Raw genomic sequence first — 7,364 nt, forward strand, 5'->3', positions numbered from 1 at the left:
CTTAACCCTAACCCTAACCCTAACCCTAACCCTAACCCTAACCCTAACCCTAACCCTAACCCTAACCCTAACCCTAACCCTAACCCTAACCCTAACCCTAACCCTAACCCTAACCCTAACCCTAACCCTAACCCTAACCCTAACCCTAACCCTAACCCTAACCCTAACCCTAACCCTAACCCTAACCCTAACCCTAACCCTAACCCTAACCCTAACCCTAACCCTAACCCTAACCCTAACCCTAACCCTAACCCTAACCCTAACCCTAACCCTAACCCTAACCCTAACCCTAACCCTAACCCTAACCCTAACCCACATCTAGATCTAGCAGAAAATCTAGATTTAGCAAACCCACATCTAGATCTAGTAGAAAATCTAGATTTAGCAAACCCACATCTAGATCTAGCAGAAAATCTAGATTTAGCAAACCCACATCTAGATCTAGCAGAAAATCTAGATTTAGCAAACCCACATCTAGATCTAGTAGAAAATCTAGATTTAGCAAACCCACATCTAGATCTAGCAAAAGATCTAGATTTAGCAAACCCACATCTAGATCTAGCAGAAAATCTAGATTTAGCAAACCCACATCTAGATCTAGTAGAAAATCTAGATTTAGCAAACCCACATCTAGATCTAGTAAACCCCCACCGTGTACAACCCACTGTATTAACCCTTGTACCGGCCCCTTGCATAGAAAACTTCCGCCGTTGATCCCGCGCTTGGCTTGAATTTCTTCACGTTGACATTCTGAGCACTGGGCAGAAATCACATTGCGTCTACACCGTCGCAACAGCCTATCCTCGCAATGCTTTGTTTTAAGTAAACAGTCGGATTCCCCTTGTCCGTACCAGTTCAAGATCGGTTGCTAAAAAATAGTGTGCGCAGACAGTAAGGGTGCCAATGGAAGCGTGTATGAGAACACACACACCCCCTTTCACCGCCACCCCCCACACACACAATCAACCTCTTGAGCCAATCCTTATCGCGAGCTTACGGATCTATTTTGCCGACTTCCCTTACCTACATTCGTCTATCAAACTAGAGGCTCTTCACCTTGGAGACCTGCTGCGGTTATCAGTACGGCCAACCACGCCCACATGCAGCGGAGAAAATAGATTAGCACAAGTGCTTCTCTTCTTCCCCCCACACTGCTACCATTCACACCCTCGGATTTTCATGGACCGCCGGGAACGCGCCGGACACCACAACAAAAAAAGGTCAGTGGTGCTTTGCCGAGCCTCTCACCCCATCTCCAGCCAAACTGATTCCAGGGTCAGAGAATGCGACGAGGAAGGTTGAAGAGCGCACAGAGTACACTCCTCCCCCTTACTCCCCCCCCACAATGCGGCTCGTTAAAAAGAAAAGAAAACTCTTTCCAGGGCCCCCGGCAGCGTCTCCGAGTTTGTACGCGTTGCCCGCTGCTCTACCAAAAACATTCTTTTGTGGCCGTGCGTTGGTCCAGGAATCTTAACCTGGTTCCCTTTCGATGGACTGGGGTAATCAACACGTGTGCAAGCATGGCGATAATATCACCACCACCCACACACACGCAACAACTCCCCACTTGACACAGGACTGCCCCATCTCTTAGGACCGACTCACCCGTGGCCAACTGCTGTTCCCACGGAACCTTGCTCCACTTCAGTCTTCAAAGCTCTCATTTGAATCGTTGCTACTGTCACCAAGATCTGCACTGGAGGCCCCTCCACCCAGGCTCACGCCACAGGCTTCCACGGCTTGTTCAAAAGATTGCTCTCACGCAAACACCTCCACGCCCACCTACTTGTGTGTGGCTACATGTAGTTTTGAGACGCAACAAGCACGAATGCTCGCTTCGCTCGCTTTCTTCCACACACAGCGGAGTATAGGTACGACGCTTGAGCGCCATCCATTTTCAGGGCTAGTTGATTCGGCAGGTGAGTTGTTACACACTCCTTAGCGGATTCCGACTTCCATGGCCACCGTCCTGCTGTCTATATCAACCAACACCTTTTGTGGGTTCTCATGAGCGTCGATTCCGGCACCCTAACTCCGCGTTCGGTTCATCCCGCATCGCCAGTTCTGCTTACCAAAAATGGCCCACTTGAGACTCGGTTATTCAGCATTGCCCGCTTCATAAACAAAGAAAGCGCGCCGCCTTACCCATTTAAAGTTTGAGAATAGGTTGAGGGAAGTGGCTCCCCCAAGGCCTCTAATCATTCGCTTTACCAGATAAAACTAACCAATCATAGAAAAATAAGTCTCAGCTATCCTGAGGGAAACTTCGGTGGGAACCAGCTACTAGATGGTTCGATGAGTCTTTCGCCCCTATACCCAAGTTCGACGACAGATTTGCACGTCATGATCGCTACGAGCCTCCACCAGAGTTTCCTCTGGCTTCGCCCTACTCAGGCATAGTTCACCATCTATCGGGTCCTAACATCTGCGCTAAAACGCAAATCCTTCAGCGGAGAAGGTGGAAGAATGATTGGCATTGCTGCCGCACACCCTCCCCCCTCCCCCAATCCAGATCGGTCGATGGTGCTGCGAGTGCTGCTGTTAAAAGTGTACTCACGCACACTTCCCAACACTGCATCCCACCTCTCACTTTCATTGCGCGCCCTAGCTTCATGCTCGCTAAAACACTCGCGCACATGTTAGACTCCTTGGTCCGTGTTTCAAGACGGGCCGTTTGCAGCCCTGTCGCCAGCATCTCCCCGGTGGTGTGCGCCAAGCGGCAAGCGCAACATTCCCAACACCGCCCGCACACACTCTGTCAACAGCAACAAGAGAAAGCACAAGTCTTTCCTCATCCCAAAACAAGAGTCTGCGCAACACAATGCCGAAAACAGCACCCATGCCAAAGACCACATAACAAAGCCACCGCATCGATAAGTTCCTCAGTCCCGCGTGCGACAGAAACATAAAAAAGCAGATGCGCCACGCACAAGGGCGCCCTCGCATCGCCGTCTCTCACACACAAAACTCATGCTGGCAGACACGCCCCGCGAGTGCAGGCAGCGCAGCACACAACAACAGCAACGCAGCGGCGCACATGTGCAACAAGTACACACAATACACCCCCCGCACCATCATCGCACACCACACCAAAAGCCCTGATCACAAGGCGCGCCCAGTCTCTGCTAGCTGCAAGCGATTCTCTGTCAACGGTTTCACGTACTGTTTAACTCTCTTTTCAAAGTGCTTTTCATCTTTCCCTCACGGTACTTGTTCGCTATCGGTCTCGTGCCAGTATTTAGCCTTGGATGCAGTTTACCACCCGGCTTTGGGCTGCATTCCCAAACAACCCGACTCAAGAGAATAAACGGACCACACACCGCACATCAGCGCAAATAATGTAGCACCAACGGGACTCTCACCCTCTCCGGTGTCCTCTTCCAAGGAAACTCGGTGCTGCGCCAAACAACAATGCACAACAAAAGCTGTGCACCATCACAAAGACATGCGACGGCCCGCATCCCATAAAGACTACAACTCGCCACAATATGAAAGAATTGTGGAGATTCCAATGCTTGAGCTCTTCCCGCTTCACTCGCCGTTACTGAGGGAATCCTTGTTAGTTTCTCTTCCTCCCCTTAGTGATATGCTTAAGTTCAGGGGGTACCCTTGCCTGACTGAGGTCAACAATGAGGATTGAGTAGAGAGGGAGGGTTTGAGAGTGAGAGAAGCGAGTGGAGTAAATGGATGGATGCAGTCGCTTGTGCGCATACACTGCAACAAGTGCAGTGTTGTGCACACAAACAGTGCTCCGTCCATCACAATTCCAGCTTTCCTCTCTCTCTCAAGGTTCCCTCTCTTCTTCATCAGTGTTTTTGCTCACATGACCAGTGTCACAAAAGCCACATAAAGATGCAAGCACACAAGTGCACATGCCTCTTCACACACACACACAGGATACACACGCTGCAGAACAACGATGCCAGTTGACACATCGCTCCACAGCTTGGTGTATCCTGCTGCATATGCAGATACAGCATGCGTGTGCTTGCCGTGGTCTCGCAACAACGGCACCCACACAGCGACACTAAGTGATGGCAACAGTATGAGAATAGAAGCAGGATGTGTGTGTGCGTGTGAATCACATCAGCAACAACAACACAACGCACAAGGCATCGTATCATCGTGCAATGCAATCCACATGCTCACACACAAACACCCACTCCTTCTTCATCACAGTCACCATCATCACCAACATCGCAATGGAGTCGTAAGCTCTCCTCTTCAGAGTCCAGTCTCACACAATACACACACACGGCAAAAATGTGTGTGTGTACGCATCGACTAACACCCCATGGCCACCAACAATGCACAGTGTGCAATGAGATATGAGTGCATACATGCATGGGCGCTTCTTCATACTGCTGCTACACAACAAACAAACACCACACCAACAAAGGTGCGCTGCTGCTGCTGCATAGTTGCAGTAATCAAATACACCCACACACACACTCACACCATCATAAGCACGCAAAAATGCATTGTCAATGAGATTGAGTGGCGACACTCAGGCAGACATGCCCGCACGCACAGACACGCACACAATGGCGCATGCCCACACACACAGGCGCAATGTGCGTTCGAAGATTCAATGATTCACGGAATTCTGCAATTCACACTACATTTCGCGTCTTGCCACGTTCTTCATCGATGCACGAGCCAAGAGATCCACCGTTGAAAGTTGTCTCATGGTTTTTTTTGGTTGTGTTGAATGAGATGTTGAGATTAAAATGAGAGTGGTTGCAGTGTGCATGTGCATGTAAATGTGTGTGTAATCCAACGCACAATGTTTGTTGGCACACACACATCACAACACATCACAACGCTCTCACTCTCTCTCTTTCTCTCACTCACTCGTTTGTGGTTATCATGTATGTACGTATGTCCACAGCACAGCACACACGCCTTTTGGTTCATGCTGCTGCAGCAAGATGCTTTCGCCCACACTATCATGGGTGTGCAATCGCAGCCGCTGCCACAACAACAATCCAAAACACTCGCTTGCTTGCTGTGTTCATTTCTTCTTCTTCTTTGCACGAGGCAAAAAAAATGTATTCATCCACACGCACGCAAGAACACTGCCATCGCAATGCAACACACACAAAATGCGTGCTCCACTGCGACACACACAATGCTCATGCACGCATGCACATGCTTATGCTTTGTTTTGTCTTCATTCACACAATGCTCACTCCCACACACACAAAGCGTGTGCGAGAGCGATTTGGTTGGCTCAGTTGGCTCGGATGGCTCGGTTGGCTCGGTTGGCTCAGTCCAGTGTCTCCACCTTCCCTCACCTTCCCTCACCAAACCCTACACCATCCCTCACCAACCACGCTTTTCAGCGTTTTCCTTGTTGGAATGATCCTTCCGCAGGTTCACCTACGGAAACCTTGTTACGACTTTTACTTCCTCTAAATGATCAAGTTTGACCAGGTTCTCAGCAAAAGATGACATGGGCAGCTGTTGCCAGCGCCCACGCGCCAATCCCGAGGCCTCACTAAACCATTCAATCGGTAGTAGCGACGGGCGGTGTGTACAAAGGGCAGGGACGTAATCAACGCAATCTGTTGAATTGCGCTTACTAGGAATTCCTCGTTCAAGATGAATAATTGCAAGCATCTATCCCCAGCACGACGGGTTTTCACAAGAGTCCCCACGCCTTCCAGCGCAGGAATAGATGTCTGTCGTAGAAAAGCGCTTTCACGCTCCCCACCACAAACACCCAAAGCATACTCGCTGCCCCCGTCAGTGTAGCGCGCGTGCAGCCCAGAACATCTAAGGGCATCACAGACCTGTTATCGCCTCAAACTTCCTTCGGCTTACGCTCAATAGCAACGCCGAGTGTCCCTCTGAGTGGTGTGTCGCAGAGACACGCTTGCGCGTAATCTCCAACGCCTGCTAACGCAGGCGCACACCAATCAGCAAGTCAAGGTCTCGCCGTTTACCGTAATCAAACAGAGATTTCACAACAAAAGCTGGACGGCCATGCACCACCTCCCTTGGAATCAAGAAAGAGCTGTCAATCTGTCAATCCTTCCCATGTCTGGACCTGGTGAGTTTCCCCGTGTTGAGTCAAATTAAGCCGCAGGCTCCACTCCTGGTGGTGCCCTTCCGTCAATTCCTTTAAGTTTCAATCTTGCGATCATACTCCCCCCGGAACCCAAACGCTTTGGTTTCCCTAAAGGTCCCGATGGCGCCACCACTTGAGAAAAGTTTGTGCTGCCCACCGAGCCCTGGCCGGCATCGTTTATGGTTAAGACTACGACGGTATCTAATCGTCTTCGATCCCCTAACTTTCGTTCTTGATCAATGAAAGCGTCCTTGGCAAATGCTTTCGCAGTCGGCGGTCTTTCGTAAATCCAAGAATTTCACCTCTGACAACGAAATACCAGTGCCCCCAACCGTCCCTATTAATCATTACTTCAGACCCGATGTGGTGAGGGAGGAACAAGAAAACCTTGCGGTTTCTCACTCCACACCCCCGCACCACACGCCAACAGTACAGGCCCAAAAGTCCTCTTCCGTTGTTCCATGCTAATCTATTCAAGCAAATCAAATGACTGCCTGCTTTGAACACTCTAATTTTTTCAAAGTAAAGCCCCCAACAGCGCCCCACCACTACGTGACTTGACACACACCCAATCAAGGGCACGCGCCAAAGGCGCCACCAGGGAATATTAAAACTGCAGAGTGCAAACAGTGCAGGGCAGAAGAAGGCGAAAACAACAATGTGCTTCACCCCACCCCCACCACACACCGTGAACCCCGCATGAAATCCAACTACGAGCTTTTTAACTGCAACAACTTTAGTATACACTTTTGGAGCTGGAATTACCGCGGCTGCTGGCACCAGACTTGCCCTCCAATTGTTCCTTGATAAGGTCTTTACATTGTTCTCATTCCAATTGCACAGTGCATAAAAAACACCGTGCATTGGTATTTATTGTCACTACCTCCCTGTGTCAGGATTGGGTAATTTGCGCGCCTGCTGCCTTCCTTGGAAGTGGTAGCCGTCTCTCAGGCTCCCTCTCCGGAATCGAACCAAATGTTCCCCGTCACCCGTTGTCACCATGGTAAGCCAATACCTTACCATCGAAAGTTGATAGGGCAGAAATTCGAATGAGACACCATCACACACAAAAGTGTAACGGTCAGCAAAGTTATTCTGATCCACCAGTCATGTTCCTGCTGGCTTTATACCTAACAAATGCAGCCCTCGAGAAGAAAAAATGTGCATACACACACCCCTCTCTCGGGCCTTGTCGCACGTATTAGCTCTAGAATTACCACGGCTATCCGTCTAGCACAACACCGCTCCGAAAAACGAGTTGCAAACTATCAAATAAACTATAACTGATTTA

The 7,364-nt window shown here is 49.9% G+C and overlaps 1 non-coding gene across 1 annotated transcript, besides 1 other annotated feature; it reads right to left on the reverse strand.

Annotated features, from left to right (window-relative positions):
• Positions 1–2,619: 2,619 nt before the first annotated feature.
• Positions 2,620–2,946: a sequence feature (Protein overlapping with rRNA (PTSG_12702, EGD77178.1) was converted to a misc_feature.).
• Positions 2,947–5,359: 2,413 nt separating this feature from the next.
• PTSG_20026 lies at positions 5,360–7,296 on the reverse strand. Its single transcript, XR_001137161.1, has one exon. It is a non-coding gene; the product is annotated as an 18S ribosomal RNA (ribosomal RNA).
• Positions 7,297–7,364: the final 68 nt, after the last annotated feature.

The sequence above is a fragment of the Salpingoeca rosetta genome (assembly GCF_000188695.1).
Source record: "Salpingoeca rosetta unplaced genomic scaffold supercont1.23, whole genome shotgun sequence".
Taxonomy (NCBI): Eukaryota; class Choanoflagellata; order Craspedida; family Salpingoecidae; genus Salpingoeca; species Salpingoeca rosetta.